Below are 19,044 nucleotides of genomic sequence, written 5' to 3' on the forward strand. Positions count from 1 at the left end.
ATGGAAATATCTACACCGCTATCTGTATGAACATGGATATATCTACACCACTATCTGTATGAACATGGAAATAGCTACACAGCCATCTGGATGAACATGGAAATATCTACACCGCTATCTGTATGAACATGGATATATCTACACAGCCATCTGGATGAACATGGAAATATCTACACCGCTATCTGTATGAACATGGAGATACATACACCGCTGTCTGTATGAACATGGAAATATCTACACCGCTATCTATATGAACATGGAAATATCTACACCGCTATCTGTATGAACATTTAAATATCTTCACCGCCATCTGTATGAACATGGATATATCTACACAGCCATCTGGATGAACATGGAAATATCTACACCGCTATCTGTGTCAACATGCATACATCTTCACCGCTTCTGTATAAACATGGAAATATCTACACCGCTATCTTTATGAACATGGAAATATCTACACCGCTAACTGTTTGAACATGGAAATATCTACACAGCTATCTGCATGAAAATGGAAATATCTACACAGCTATTTGCATATACATGGAAATATCTATACAGCTATCTCTTTACACATGGAAATAACTACACCGCTATCTCTATAAACATGGTAATATCTACACAGCCATCTGTATGAACATGGAAATAACTGCACCGCCACCTGTATGAACATATAAATATCTACACCGCCATCTGTATTAAGATGGATATAACTACACCGCTATCAGTATAAACATGGAAATATCTACACCGCTATGTGTATAAACATGGAAATATCTACACCGCTATCTGTATAAACATGGAAATATCTACACAGTTACCTGTATGAACGTGGAAATATCAGCACCGCTATCGGTATGAACATGGATATATCTACACAGCCAACTGGATGAACATGGAAATATCTACACCGCTATCTGTATGAACATGGAAATACATACACCGATATATTTATGGACATGGAAATATCTACACCGCTATCTGTATGAACATGGAAATATCTACACCGCTATCTGTATGAACATGGAAATATCTTCACCGCCATCTGTATGAACATGGATATATCTACACAGCCATCTGGATGAACATGGAAATATCTGCACCGGTATCTGTATGAACATGGAAATATCTACACCGCTATCTGTATGAACATGGATATATCTACACAGCCATCTGGATGAACATGGAATTATCTACACCGCTATCTGTGTAAACATGCATACATCTTCACCGCTATCTGTATAAACATGGAAATATCTACACCTTTTTCTGTATGAACATGGAAATATCTACACCGCTATCTGTATGAACATGGAAATACATACACCGATATATTTATGGACATGGAAATATCTACCCCGCTATCTGTTTGTACATGGAAATATCTACACCGCTATCTGCATGAAAATGTAAATATCTACACAGCTATCTGCACATACATGGAAATATCTACACAGCTATCCCTTTACACATGGAAATAACTACACCGCTCTCTCTATAAACATGGAAATATCTACACGGCCATCTGTATGAACATGGAAATATCTGCACCGCCATCTTTATGAACATATAAATATCTACACCGCCATCTGTATTAAGATGGAGATATCTACACCGCTATCTGCATAAACATGGAAATATCAGCACCGCTATCTGTATAAACATGGAAATATCTACACCGCTATGTGTATAAACATAGAAATATCTACACTGCTATCTGTGTAAACATGGAAATATCTACACAGGTACCTGTATGAACATGGAAATATCAGCACCGCTAACGGTATGAACATGGAAATATCTACACCGCCATCTGTATGAACATGGAAATATCTTCACTGCCATCTGTATGAGCATGGATATATCTACACAGCCATCTGTATGAACATGGAAATGTCTACACCGCAATCTGTATGAACATGGAAATATCTACACCGCTATCTGTATGAACATGGAAATATCTTCACCGCCATCTGTATGAACATGGATATGTCTACAAAGCCATCTGGATGAACATGGAAATATCTACACCGCTATCTGCATGAACATGGAAATATCTACACCGCTATCTGTGTAAACATGCATACATCTTCACCGCTATCTTTATAAACATGGAAATATCTACACTGCTATCTGTATGAACATGGAAATGTCTACACCGCTATCTGTTTGAACATGGAAATATCTACAACGCTATCTGCATGAAAATGGAAATATCTACACAGCTATCTGCATATACATGGAAATATCTATACAGCTATCTCTTTACACATGGAAATAAGTACACCGCTATCTCTATAAACATGGAAATATCTACACCGCCATCTGTATGAACATGGAAATATCTGCACCGCCATCTGTATGAACATATAAATAACTACACCGCCATCTGTATTAAGATGGAGATATCTACACCGCTATCTGTATAAACATGGAAATATCCACACCGCTATCTGTATGAACATGGAAATACCTACACCGCTATCTGTATAAACATGGAAATATCTACACTGCAACCTGTATAAATATGGAAATATCAACATCGCAATCTGTATGAACATGGAAATATCTACACCGCTATCTGTATGAATATGGAAACATCTACACCACTATCTGTATGAACATGGAAATAGCTACACAGCCATCTGGATGAACATGGAAATATCTACACCGCTATATGGATGAACATGGAAATATCTACACCGCTATCTGTTTGAACATGGAAATATCTACACCGCTATCTGCATAAAAATGGAAATATCTACACAGCTATCTGCATATACATGGAAATATCTATAAAGCTATCTCTTTACACTAGGAAATAACTACACCGCTATCTCTATAAACATGGTAATATCTACACCGCAATCTGTATGAACATGGAAATATCTGCACCGCCATCTGTATGAACATATAAATATCTACACCACCATCTGTATTAAGATGGAGATATCTACACCGCTATCTGTATAAACATGGAAATATCTACACCGCTATCTGTATAAACACCGAAATATCTACACTGCTATCTGTATAATCATGGAAATATCTACACCGCTACCTGTATAAACATGGAAATATCAGCACCTCAATCTGTAGGAACATGGAAATATCTACACCGCTATCTGTATGAACATGGAAATATCTACATCACTATCTGTATGAACATGGAAATAGCTACACAGCCATCTCTATGAACATGGAAATATCTACACCGCTATCTGTATGAACATGGAAATATCTTCACCGCCATCTGTATGAACATGGATATGTCTACAAAGCCATCTGTATGAACATGGAAATATCTACACCGCTATCTGTATGAACATGGAAATATCTACACCGCTATCTGTGTAAACATGCATACATCTTCACCGCTATCTTTATAAACATGGAAATATCTACACTGCAATCTGTATGAACATGGAAATATCTACACCGCTATCTGTTTGAACATGGAAATATCTACACCGCTATCTGCATGAAAATGGAAATATCTACACAGCTATCTGCATATACATGGAAATATCTATACAGCTATCTCTTTACAAATGGAAATAAGTACACCGCTATCTCTATAAACATGGAAATATCTACACCGCCATCTGTATGAACATGGAAATACGTGCACCGCCATCTGTATGAACACATAAATATCTACACCGCCATCTGTATTAAGATGGAGATATCTACACCGCTATCTGTATAAACATGGAAATATCTACAACGCTATCTGTATGAAAATGGAAATATCTACACCACTATCTGTATAAACATGGTAATATCTACACTGCTACCTGTACAAACATGGAAATATCTACACCGCCATCTGTATGAACATGGAAATATCTACACCGCTATCTGTGTAAACACGGAAATATGTACACCGCTACCTGTATAAACATGGAAGTATCAGCACCGCTATCGGTATGAACATGGCAATATCTACACGGCTATCTGTATGAACATGGAAATATCTACACCGCTATCTGTATGAACATGGAAATATGTTCACCGCCATCTGTATGAACATGGATATATCTACACAGCCATCAGGATGAACATGGAAATATCTACACCGCTATCTGTATGAACATGGAAATATCTACACCGCTATTGGTATGAACATGGAAATATCTACACAGCCATTTGGATGAACATGGAAATATCTTCACCGCCATCTGTATGAACATGGATATATCTACACAGCCATCTGGATGAACGTGGAAATATCTACACAGCCATCTGGATGAACATGGAATTATCTACAGCGCTATCTGTGTAAACATGCATACATCTTCAACGCTATCTGTATAAACATGGAAATATCAACACCGCTATCTGTATGAACATAGAAATGTCTACACCGCTATCTGTATGAACATGGAAATACATACACCGCTATCTGTTTGAAAATGGAAATATCTACACCGCTATCTGCATGAAAATGGAAATATCTACACAGCTGTCTGCACATACTTGGAAATATCTACAAAGCTATCTCTTTACACATGGAAATAACTACACCGCTATCTCTATAAACTTGGAAATAACTACACAGCCATCTGGATGAACATGGAAATATCTACACCGCTATCTGTATGAACATGGAGATACATTCACCGCTGTCTGTATGAACATGGAAATATCTACACCGCTATCTGTATGAACATCAAATATCTACACCGCTATCTGTATGAACAAGGAAATATCTTCACCGCCATCTGTATGAACATGGATATATCTACACAGCCATCTGGATGAACATGGAATTATCTACACCGCTATCTGTGTAAACATGCATACATCTTCACCGCTATCTGTATAAACATGGAAATATCTACACCGCTATCTGTAAGAACATGGAAATATCTACACCGCTAACTGTTTGAACAGGGAAATATCTACACCGCTATCTGCATGAAAATGGAAATATCTACACCGCTATCTGTATGAACATGGAAATAGATACACTGCTATCTGTATGAACATGGAAATATCTACACCGCTATCTGCATGAACATGGAAATATCTACACCGCTATCTGTTTGAACATGGAAATATCTACACCGCTATCTGCATGAAAATGGAAATATCTACACAGCTATCTGCATATACATGGAAATAACTATACAGCTATCTCTTTACACATGGAAATAACTACACCGCTATCTCTATAAACATGGTAATATCTACACCGTCATCTGTATGAACATGGAAATAACTGCACAGCCATCTGTATGAACATATAAATACCTACACCGCCATCTGTATTAAGATGGAGATATCTACACCGCTATCAGTATAAACATGGAAATATCTACACCGCTATGTGAATAAACATGGAAATATCTACACCGCTATCTGTGTAAACATGAATACATCTTCACCGCTATGTGTGTAAACATGGAAATATCTACACCGCTATCTGTATGAACATGGAAATATCAACACCGCTATCTGTTTGAAAATGGAAATATCCACACCGCTATCTGCATGAAAATGGAAATATCTACTCAGCTATCTGCACATACATGGAAATATCTACAAAGCTATCTCTTTACACATGGAAATTACTACACCGCTATCTCTATAAACATGGAAATATCTATACCGCCATCTGTATGAACATGGAAATATCTACACCGCTATCTGTATAAACAAGGAAATATGTACACCGCTACCTGTATAAACATGGAAGTATCAGCACCGCTATCTGTATGAACATGGAAATATCTACACCGCTATCTGTATGAACATGGAAATATCTTCACCGCCATCTGTATGAACATGGATATATCTACACAGCCATCAGGATGAACATGGAAATATCTACACTGCTATCTGTATGAACATGGAAATATCTACACCGCTATCGGTATGCACATGGAAATATCTACACAGCCATCTGGATGAACATGGAAATGCCTTCACCGCTATCTGTATGAACATGGAAATACAAACACCGCTATCTGTATGAACATGGAAATATCTACACAGCTATCTGTATGAACATGGAAATATCTACACCACCATCTGTATGAACATGGAAATATCTTCACCGCCATCTGTATGAGCTTGGATATATCTACACAGCCATCTGGATGAACATGGAAATATCTGCACCGCTATCTGGATGAACATGGAAACATCTGCACCGCTATATGTATGAACATGGAAATATCTACACCGCTATCTGTATGAACATGGAAATATCTACACAGCCATCTGGATGAACATGGAAATATCTACACCGCTATCTGTATGAACATGGAGATACGTACACCGCTGTCTGTATGAACATGGAAATATCTACACCGCTATCTGTATGAACATGGAAATATCTACACCACTATCTGTATAAACATGGTAATATCTACACTGCTACCTGTACAAACATGGAAATATCTACACCGCCATCTGTATGAACATGGAAATATCTACACCGCTATCTGTGTAAACACGGAAATATGTACACCGCTACCTGTATAAACATGGAAGTATCAGCACCGCTATCGGTATGAACATGGCAATATCTACACGGCTATCTGTATGAACATGGAAATATCTACACCGCTATCTGTATGAACATGGAAATATCTTCACCGCCATCTGTTTGAACATGGATATATCTACACAGCCATCAGGATGAACATGGAAATATCTACTCCGCTATCTGTATGAACATGGAAATACCTACACCGCTATTGGTATGAACATGGAAATATCTACACAGCCATTTGGATGAACATGGAAATATCTACACCGCCATCTGTATGAACATGGATATATCTACACAGCCATCTGGATGAACGTGGAAATGTCTACACAGCCATCTGGATGAACATGGAATTATCTACAGCGCTATCTGTGTAAACATGCATACATCTTCAACGCTATCTGTATAAACATGGAAATATCTACACCGTTTTCTGTATGAAAATGGAAATATCTACACCGCTATCTGTGTAAACATGCATACATCTTCACCGCTATCTGTATAAACATGGAAATATCAACACCGCTATCTGTATGAACATAGAAATGTCTACACCGCTATCTGTATGAACATGGAAATACATACACCGCTATCTGTTTGAAAATGGAAATATCTACACCGCTATCTGCATGAAAATGGAAATATCTACACAGCTGTCTGCACATACTTGGAAATATCTACAAAGCTATCTCTTTACACATGGAAATAACTACACCGCTATCTCTATAAACTTGGAAATAACTACACAGCCATCTGGATGAACATGGAAATATCTACACCGCTATCTGTATGAACATGGAGATACATTCACCGCTGTCTGTATGAACATGGAAATATCTACACCGCTATCTGTATGAACATCAAATATCTACACCGCTATCTGTATGAACAAGGAAATATCTTCACCGCCATCTGTATGAACATGGATATATCTACACAGCCATCTGGATGAACATGGAATTATCTACACCGCTATCTGTGTAAACATGCATACATCTTCACCGCTATCTGTATAAACATGGAAATATCTACACCGCTATCTGTAAGAACATGGAAATATCTACACCGCTAACTGTTTGAACAGGGAAATATCTACACCGCTATCTGCATGAAAATGGAAATATCTACACCGCTATCTGTATGAACATGGAAATAGATACACTGCTATCTGTATGAACATGGAAATATCTACACCGCTATCTGCATGAACATGGAAATATCTACACCGCTATCTGTATGAACATGGAAATATCTACACAGCTATCTGCATATACATGGAAATAACTATACAGCTATCTCTTTACACATGGAAATAACTACACCGCTATCTCTATAAACATGGTAATATCTACACCGTCATCTGTATGAACATGGAAATAACTGCACAGCCATCTGTATGAACATATAAATACCTACACCGCCATCTGTATTAAGATGGAGATATCTACACCGCTATCAGTATAAACATGGAAATATCTACACCGCTATGTGAATAAACATGGAAATATCTACACCGCTATCTGTATAAACATGGAAATATCTACACAGCTACCTGTATGAACATGGAAATATCAGCACCGCTATCGGTATGAACATGGAAATATCTACACCGCCATCTGTATGAATATGGAAATAACTTCACCGCCATCTGTATGAACATGGATATATCTACACAGCCATCTGGATGAACGTGGAAATATCTACACAGCCATCTGGATGAACATGGAATTATCTACACCGCTATCTGTGTAAAGATGCATACATCTTCACCGCTATCTGTATAAACATGGAATTATCTACAGCGTTTTCTGTATGAACATGGAAATATCTACACCGCTATCTGTGTAAACATGAATACATCTTCACCGCTATGTGTGTAAACATGGAAATGTCTACACCGCTATCTGTATGAACATGGAAATATCAACACCGCTATCTGTTTGAAAATGGAAATATCCACACCGCTATCTGCATGAAAATGGAAATATCTACTCAGCTATCTGCACATACATGGAAATATCTACAAAGCTATCTCTTTACACATGGAAATTACTACACCGCTATCTCTATAAACATGGAAATATCTATACCGCCATCTGTATGAACATGGAAATATCTACACCGCTATCTGTATAAACAAGGAAATATGTACACCGCTACCTGTATAAACATGGAAGTATCAGCACCGCTCTCTGTATGAACATGGAAATATCTACACCGCTATCTGTATGAACATGGAAATATCTTCACCGCCATCTGTATGAACATGGATATATCTACACAGCCATCAGGATGAACATGGAAATATCTACACTGCTATCTGTATGAACATGGAAATATCTACACCGCTATCGGTATGCACATGGAAATATCTACACCGCTATCTGTATGAACATGGAAATACATACACCGATATATTTATGGACATGGAAATATCTACCCCGCTATCTGTTTGTACATGGAAATATCTACACCGCTATCTGCATGAAAATGTAAATATCTACACAGCTATCTGCACATACATGGAAATATCTACACAGCTATCCCTTTACACATGGAAATAACTACACCGCTCTCTCTATAAACATGGAAATATCTACACGGCCATCTGTATGAACATGGAAATATCTGCACCGCCATCTTTATGAACATATAAATATCTACACCGCCATCTGTATTAAGATGGAGATATCTACACCGCTATCTGCATAAACATGGAAATATCAGCACCGCTATCTGTATAAACATGGAAATATCTACACCGCTATGTGTATAAACATAGAAATATCTACACTGCTATCTGTGTAAACATGGAAATATCTACACAGGTACCTGTATGAACATGGAAATATCAGCACCGCTAACGGTATGAACATGGAAATATCTACACCGCCATCTGTATGAACATGGAAATATCTTCACTGCCATCTGTATGAGCATGGATATATCTACACAGCCATCTGTATGAACATGGAAATGTCTACACCGCAATCTGTATGAACATGGAAATATCTACACCGCTATCTGTATGAACATGGAAATATCTTCACCGCCATCTGTATGAACATGGATATGTCTACAAAGCCATCTGGATGAACATGGAAATATCTACACCGCTATCTGCATGAACATGGAAATATCTACACCGCTATCTGTGTAAACATGCATACATCTTCACCGCTATCTTTATAAACATGGAAATATCTACACTGCTATCTGTATGAACATGGAAATGTCTACACCGCTATCTGTTTGAACATGGAAATATCTACAACGCTATCTGCATGAAAATGGAAATATCTACACAGCTATCTGCATATACATGGAAATATCTATACAGCTATCTCTTTACACATGGAAATAAGTACACCGCTATCTCTATAAACATGGAAATATCTACACCGCCATCTGTATGAACATGGAAATATCTGCACCGCCATCTGTATGAACATATAAATAACTACACCGCCATCTGTATTAAGATGGAGATATCTACACCGCTATCTGTATAAACATGGAAATATCCACACCGCTATCTGTATGAACATGGAAATACCTACACCGCTATCTGTATAAACATGGAAATATCTACACTGCAACCTGTATAAATATGGAAATATCAACATCGCAATCTGTATGAACATGGAAATATCTACACCGCTATCTGTATGAATATGGAAACATCTACACCACTATCTGTATGAACATGGAAATAGCTACACAGCCATCTGGATGAACATGGAAATATCTACACCGCTATATGGATGAACATGGAAATATCTACACCGCTATCTGTTTGAACATGGAAATATCTACACCGCTATCTGCATAAAAATGGAAATATCTACACAGCTATCTGCATATACATGGAAATATCTATAAAGCTATCTCTTTACACTAGGAAATAACTACACCGCTATCTCTATAAACATGGTAATATCTACACCGCAATCTGTATTAACATGGAAATATCTGCACCGCCATCTGTATGAACATATAAATATCTACACCACCATCTGTATTAAGATGGAGATATCTACACCGCTATCTGTATAAACATGGAAATATCTACACCGCTATCTGTATAAACACCGAAATATCTACACTGCTATCTGTATAATCATGGAAATATCTACACCGCTACCTGTATAAACATGGAAATATCAGCACCTCAATCTGTAGGAACATGGAAATATCTACACCGCTATCTGTATGAACATGGAAATATCTACATCACTATCTGTATGAACATGGAAATAGCTACACAGCCATCTCTATGAACATGGAAATATCTACACCGCTATCTGTATGAACATGGAAATATCTTCACCGCCATCTGTATGAACATGGATATGTCTACAAAGCCATCTGTATGAACATGGAAATATCTACACCGCTATCTGTATGAACATGGAAATATCTACACCGCTATCTGTGTAAACATGCATACATCTTCACCGCTATCTTTATAAACATGGAAATATCTACACTGCAATCTGTATGAACATGGAAATATCTACACCGCTATCTGTTTGAACATGGAAATATCTACACCGCTATCTGCATGAAAATGGAAATATCTACACAGCTATCTGCATATACATGGAAATATCTATACAGCTATCTCTTTACAAATGGAAATAAGTACACCGCTATCTCTATAAACATGGAAATATCTACACCGCCATCTGTATGAACATGGAAATACGTGCACCGCCATCTGTATGAACACATAAATATCTACACCGCCATCTGTATTAAGATGGAGATATCTACACCGCTATCTGTATAAACATGGAAATATCTACAACGCTATCTGTATGAAAATGGAAATATCTACACCACTATCTGTACAAACATGGTAATATCTACACTGCTACCTGTACAAACATGGAAATATCTACACCGCCATCTGTATGAACATGGAAATATCTACACCGCTATCTGTGTAAACACGGAAATATGTACACCGCTACCTGTATAAACATGGAAGTATCAGCACCGCTATCGGTATGAACATGGCAATATCTACACGGCTATCTGTATGAACATGGAAATATCTACACCGCTATCTGTATGAACATGGAAATATGTTCACCGCCATCTGTATGAACATGGATATATCTACACAGCCATCAGGATGAACATGGAAATATCTACACCGCTATCTGTATGAACATGGAAATATCTACACCGCTATTGGTATGAACATGGAAATATCTACACAGCCATTTGGATGAACATGGAAATATCTTCACCGCCATCTGTATGAACATGGATATATCTACACAGCCATCTGGATGAACGTGGAAATATCTACACAGCCATCTGGATGAACATGGAATTATCTACAGCGCTATCTGTGTAAACATGCATACATCTTCAACGCTATCTGTATAAACATGGAAATATCAACACCGCTATCTGTATGAACATAGAAATGTCTACACCGCTATCTGTATGAACATGGAAATACATACACCGCTATCTGTTTGAAAATGGAAATATCTACACCGCTATCTGCATGAAAATGGAAATATCTACACAGCTGTCTGCACATACTTGGAAATATCTACAAAGCTATCTCTTTACACATGGAAATAACTACACCGCTATCTCTATAAACTTGGAAATAACTACACAGCCATCTGGATGAACATGGAAATATCTACACCGCTATCTGTATGAACATGGAGATACATTCACCGCTGTCTGTATGAACATGGAAATATCTACACCGCTATCTGTATGAACATCAAATATCTACACCGCTATCTGTATGAACAAGGAAATATCTTCACCGCCATCTGTATGAACATGGATATATCTACACAGCCATCTGGATGAACATGGAATTATCTACACCGCTATCTGTGTAAACATGCATACATCTTCACCGCTATCTGTATAAACATGGAAATATCTACACCGCTATCTGTAAGAACATGGAAATATCTACACCGCTAACTGTTTGAACAGGGAAATATCTACACCGCTATCTGCATGAAAATGGAAATATCTACACCGCTATCTGTATGAACATGGAAATAGATACACTGCTATCTGTATGAACATGGAAATATCTACACCGCTATCTGCATGAACATGGAAATATCTACACCGCTATCTGTTTGAACATGGAAATATCTACACCGCTATCTGCATGAAAATGGAAATATCTACACAGCTATCTGCATATACATGGAAATAACTATACAGCTATCTCTTTACACATGGAAATAACTACACCGCTATCTCTATAAACATGGTAATATCTACACCGTCATCTGTATGAACATGGAAATAACTGCACAGCCATCTGTATGAACATATAAATACCTACACCGCCATCTGTATTAAGATGGAGATATCTACACCGCTATCAGTATAAACATGGAAATATCTACACCGCTATGTGAATAAACATGGAAATATCTACACCGCTATCTGTGTAAACATGAATACATCTTCACCGCTATGTGTGTAAACATGGAAATATCTACACCGCTATCTGTATGAACATGGAAATATCAACACCGCTATCTGTTTGAAAATGGAAATATCCACACCGCTATCTGCATGAAAATGGAAATATCTACTCAGCTATCTGCACATACATGGAAATATCTACAAAGCTATCTCTTTACACATGGAAATTACTACACCGCTATCTCTATAAACATGGAAATATCTATACCGCCATCTGTATGAACATGGAAATATCTACACCGCTATCTGTATAAACAAGGAAATATGTACACCGCTACCTGTATAAACATGGAAGTATCAGCACCGCTATCTGTATGAACATGGAAATATCTACACCGCTATCTGTATGAACATGGAAATATCTTCACCGCCATCTGTATGAACATGGATATATCTACACAGCCATCAGGATGAACATGGAAATATCTACACTGCTATCTGTATGAACATGGAAATATCTACACCGCTATCGGTATGCACATGGAAATATCTACACAGCCATCTGGATGAACATGGAAATGCCTTCACCGCTATCTGTATGAACATGGAAATACAAACACCGCTATCTGTATGAACATGGAAATATCTACACAGCTATCTGTATGAACATGGAAATATCTACACCACCATCTGTATGAACATGGAAATATCTTCACCGCCATCTGTATGAGCTTGGATATATCTACACAGCCATCTGGATGAACATGGAAATATCTGCACCGCTATCTGGATGAACATGGAAACATCTGCACCGCTATATGTATGAACATGGAAATATCTACACCGCTATCTGTATGAACATGGAAATATCTACACAGCCATCTGGATGAACATGGAAATATCTACACCGCTATCTGTATGAACATGGAGATACGTACACCGCTGTCTGTATGAACATGGAAATATCTACACCGCTATCTGTATGAACATGGAAATATCTACACCACTATCTGTATAAACATGGTAATATCTACACTGCTACCTGTACAAACATGGAAATATCTACACCGCCATCTGTATGAACATGGAAATATCTACACCGCTATCTGTGTAAACACGGAAATATGTACACCGCTACCTGTATAAACATGGAAGTATCAGCACCGCTATCGGTATGAACATGGCAATATCTACACGGCTATCTGTATGAACATGGAAATATCTACACCGCTATCTGTATGAACATGGAAATATCTTCACCGCCATCTGTTTGAACATGGATATATCTACACAGCCATCAGGATGAACATGGAAATATCTACTCCGCTATCTGTATGAACATGGAAATACCTACACCGCTATTGGTATGAACATGGAAATATCTACACAGCCATTTGGATGAACATGGAAATATCTACACCGCCATCTGTATGAACATGGATATATCTACACAGCCATCTGGATGAACGTGGAAATATCTACACAGCCATATGGATGAACATGGAATTATCTACAGCGCTATCTGTGTAAACATGCATACATCTTCAACGCTATCTGTATAAACATGGAAATATCTACACCGTTTTCTGTATGAACATGGAAATATCTACACCGCTATCTGTGTAAACATGCATACATCTTCACCGCTATCTGTATAAACATGGAAATATCAACACCGCTATCTGTATGAACATAGAAATGTCTACACCGCTATCTGTATGAACATGGAAATACATACACCGCTATCTGTTTGAAAATGGAAATATCTACACCGCTATCTGCATGAAAATGGAAATATCTACACAGCTGTCTGCACATACTTGGAAATATCTACAAAGCTATCTCTTTACACATGGAAATAACTACACCGCTATCTCTATAAACTTGGAAATAACTACACAGCCATCTGGATGAACATGGAAATATCTACACCGCTATCTGTATGAACATGGAGATACATTCACCGCTGTCTGTATGAACATGGAAATATCTACACCGCTATCTGTATGAACATCAAATATCTACACCGCTATCTGTATGAACAAGGAAATATCTTCACCGCCATCTGTATGAACATGGATATATCTACACAGCCATCTGGATGAACATGGAATTATCTACACCGCTATCTGTGTAAACATGCATACATCTTCACCGCTATCTGTATAAACATGGAAATATCTACACCGCTATCTGTAAGAACATGGAAATATCTACACCGCTAACTGTTTGAACAGGGAAATATCTACACCGCTATCTGCATGAAAATGGAAATATCTACACCGCTATCTGTATGAACATGGAAATAGATACACTGCTATCTGTATGAACATGGAAATATCTACACCGCTATCTGCATGAACATGGAAATATCTACACCGCTATCTGTATGAACATGGAAATATCTACACAGCTATCTGCATATACATGGAAATAACTATACAGCTATCTCTTTACACATGGAAATAACTACACCGCTATCTCTATAAACATGGTAATATCTACACCGTCATCTGTATGAACATGGAAATAACTGCACAGCCATCTGTATGAACATATAAATACCTACACCGCCATCTGTATTAAGATGGAGATATCTACACCGCTATCAGTATAAACATGGAAATATCTACACCGCTATGTGAATAAACATGGAAATATCTACACCGCTATCTGTATAAACATGGAAATATCTACACAGCTACCTGTATGAACATGGAAATATCAGCACCGCTATCGGTATGAACATGGAAATATCTACACCGCCATCTGTATGAATATGGAAATAACTTCACCGCCATCTGTATGAACATGGATATATCTACACAGCCATCTGGATGAACGTGGAAATATCTACACAGCCATCTGGATGAACATGGAATTATCTACACCGCTATCTGTGTAAAGATGCATACATCTTCACCGCTATCTGTATAAACATGGAATTATCTACAGCGTTTTCTGTATGAACATGGAAATATCTACACCGCTATCTGTGTAAACATGAATACATCTTCACCGCTATGTGTGTAAACATGGAAATGTCTACACCGCTATCTGTATGAACATGGAAATATCAACACCGCTATCTGTTTGAAAATGGAAATATCCACACCGCTATCTGCATGAAAATGGAAATATCTACTCAGCTATCTGCACATACATGGAAATATCTACAAAGCTATCTCTTTACACATGGAAATTACTACACCGCTATCTCTATAAACATGGAAATATCTATACCGCCATCTGTATGAACATGGAAATATCTACACCGCTATCTGTATAAACAAGGAAATATGTACACCGCTACCTGTATAAACATGGAAGTATCAGCACCGCTCTCTGTATGAACATGGAAATATCTACACCGCTATCTGTATGAACATGGAAATATCTTCACCGCCATCTGTATGAACATGGATATATCTACACAGCCATCAGGATGAACATGGAAATATCTACACTGCTATCTGTATGAACATGGAAATATCTACACCGCTATCGGTATGCACATGGAAATATCTACACAGCCATCTGGATGAACATGGAAATGCCTTCACCGCTATCTGTATGAACATGGAAATACAAACACCGCTATCTGTATGAACATGGAAATATCTACACCGCTATCAGTATGAACATGGAAATATCTACACCACCATCTGTATGAACATGGAAATATCTTCACCGCCATCTGTATGAACTTGGATATATCTACACAGCCATCTGGATGAACATGGAAATATCTGCACCGCTATCTGGATGAACATGGAAACATCTGCACCGCTATATGTATGAACATGGAAATATCTACACCGCTATCCCTATGAACATGGAAATATCTACACAGCCATCTGGATGAACATGGAAATATCTACACCGCTATCTGTATGAACATGGAGATACGTACACCGCTGTCTGTATGAACATGGAAATATCTACACCGCTATCTGTATGAACATGGAAATATCTACACCGCTATCTGTATGAACATGGAAATATCTTCACCGCCATCTGTATGAACATGGATATATCTACACAGCCATCTGGATGAACATGGAAATATCTGCACCGCTATCTGTATGAACATGGAAATATCTACACCGCTATCTGTATGAACATGGATATATCAACACAGCCATCTGGATGAACATGGAATTATCTACACCGCTATCTGTGTAAACATGCATACATCTTCACCGCTATCTGTATAAACATGGAAATATCTAGACCTTCTTCTGTATGAACATGGAAATATCTACACCGCTATCTGTGTAAACATGCATACATCTTCACCGCTATCTGTATGAACATGGAAATATCTACACCGCTATCTGTATGAACATGGAAATGTCTACATCGCTATCTGTTTGAAAATGGAAATATCTACACCGCTATCTGCATGAAAATGGAAATATCTACACTGCTATCTGCACATACATGGAAATATCTACACAGATATCTCTTTACACATGGAAATAACTACACCGCTATGTCTATAAACATGGAAATATCTACACGGCCATCTGTATGAACATGGAAATCTCTGCACCGCCATCTTTATGAACATATAAATATCTACACCGCCATCTGTATTAAGATGAAGATATCTACACCGCTATCTGTATAAACATGGAAATATCTACAACGCTACCTGTATAAACATGGAAATATCTACACCGCTATCTGTATAAACATGGAAATACCTACACCGCTACCTGTATAGACATGGAAATATCTACACCGCTATCTGTATGAACATGGAAATATCTACACCGATATCTGTATGAACATGGAAATATCTTCACTGCCATCTGTATGAACATGGATATATCTACACAGCCATCTGGATGAACATGGATATATCTACACAGCCATCTGGATGAACATGGAAATATCTACACCGCTATCTGTGTAAACATGCATACATCTTCACCGCTATCTTTATAAACATGGAAATATCTACACCGCTATCTGCATGAAAATGGAAATATCTACACAGCTATCTGCATATACATGGAAATATCTACACAGCTATCTCTTTACACATGGAAATAACTACACCGCTATCTCTATAAACATGGTAATATCTACACCGCCATCTGTATGAACATGGAAATATCTTCACCGCCATCTGTATGAACATGGAAATACCTGCACCGCCGTCTGTATGAACATATAAATATCTACACCGCCATCTGTATTAAGATGGAGATATCTACACCGTTATCTGTATAAACATGGAAATATCTACAGCGCTACGTGTATAAACAAGGAAATATCTACACTGCTATCTGTATAAACATGGAAATAACTACACTGATACCTGTATAAACATGGAAATATCAGCACCGCTATCTGTATGAACATGGAAATATCTACACCGCCATCTGTATGAACATGGAAAAATCTTCACCGCCATCTGTATGAACATGGATATATCTACACAGCCATCTGTATGAACATGGAAATATCTTCACAGCCATCTTTATGAACATGGATGTGACTACACAGCCTTCTGGAGGAACATGGAAATATCTACACCGCTATCTGTATGAACATGGAAATATCTACACCGCTATCTGTGTAAACATGCATACATCTTCACCGCTATCTGTATAAACATGGAAATATCCACACCGCTATCTGTATGAACATGGAAATATCTACACCACCATCTGTATGAACATGGAAATATCTGCACCGCCATCTGTATGAACATATAAATATCTACACCGCCATCTGTATTAAGAAGGAGATATCTACACCGCTATCTGTATAAACATGGAAATATCTACACCGCAATCTGTATGAACAAGGAAATATCTACACCGCTACCTGTATAAACACGGAAATATGTACACCGCTACCTGTATAAACATGGAAGTATCAGCACCGTTATCAGTATGAACATGGCAATAAATACACGGCTATCTGTATGAACATGGAATTAGCTACACAGCCATGTGGATGAACATGGAAATATCTACACCGCTATCTGTATGAACATGGATATATCTACACAGCCATCTGCATGAACATGGAAATATCTACACCGCTATCTGTATGAACATGGAAATACATACACCGCTATCTGTATGAACATGGAAATA

The sequence above is a fragment of the Gorilla gorilla genome, chromosome 15 (assembly GCF_029281585.2).
Source record: "Gorilla gorilla gorilla isolate KB3781 chromosome 15, NHGRI_mGorGor1-v2.1_pri, whole genome shotgun sequence".
Taxonomy (NCBI): Eukaryota; Metazoa; Chordata; class Mammalia; order Primates; family Hominidae; genus Gorilla; species Gorilla gorilla.